The 268-nt window shown below is 42.2% G+C and overlaps 1 pseudogene; it reads left to right on the top strand.

Annotated features, from left to right (window-relative positions):
* LOC107587986 (pre-mRNA-splicing factor SYF1-like) overlaps positions 1–268 on the top strand; it is a 7,893-nt pseudogene that overhangs the window by 2,683 nt on the left and 4,942 nt on the right.

The following is a 268-nucleotide window of genomic DNA, read 5'->3' as shown; positions in this document are numbered from 1 at the left end:
TACGGTCTGGCACGACATGCCATGTCTGTGTATGAGAGAGCCACTGCAGCTGTAGAACCAGAGGAACAACATCAAATGTTCAACATCTACATCAAGCGTGCAGCAGAGATTTATGGAGTCACTCACACAAGAGCCATCTATCAGAAAGCTATTGAGGTAAACCACTTAGCTGTCACTCATTAACAAAATATCAGAATATCAGTGTAATCGTATATGTTATGTACTATAATGAGTTCATTTGGTTTGGTGCAGGTCCTGCCAGATGAGC

Source organism: Sinocyclocheilus grahami, unplaced genomic scaffold (genome assembly GCF_001515645.1).
Source record: "Sinocyclocheilus grahami isolate Dianchi unplaced genomic scaffold, SAMN03320097.WGS_v1.1 scaffold97.1, whole genome shotgun sequence".
NCBI lineage: Eukaryota > Metazoa > Chordata > Actinopteri > Cypriniformes > Cyprinidae > Sinocyclocheilus > Sinocyclocheilus grahami.
Note: the sequence above shows the minus strand (reverse complement) of the source record. Positions and strands in the feature narration are given on the sequence as shown.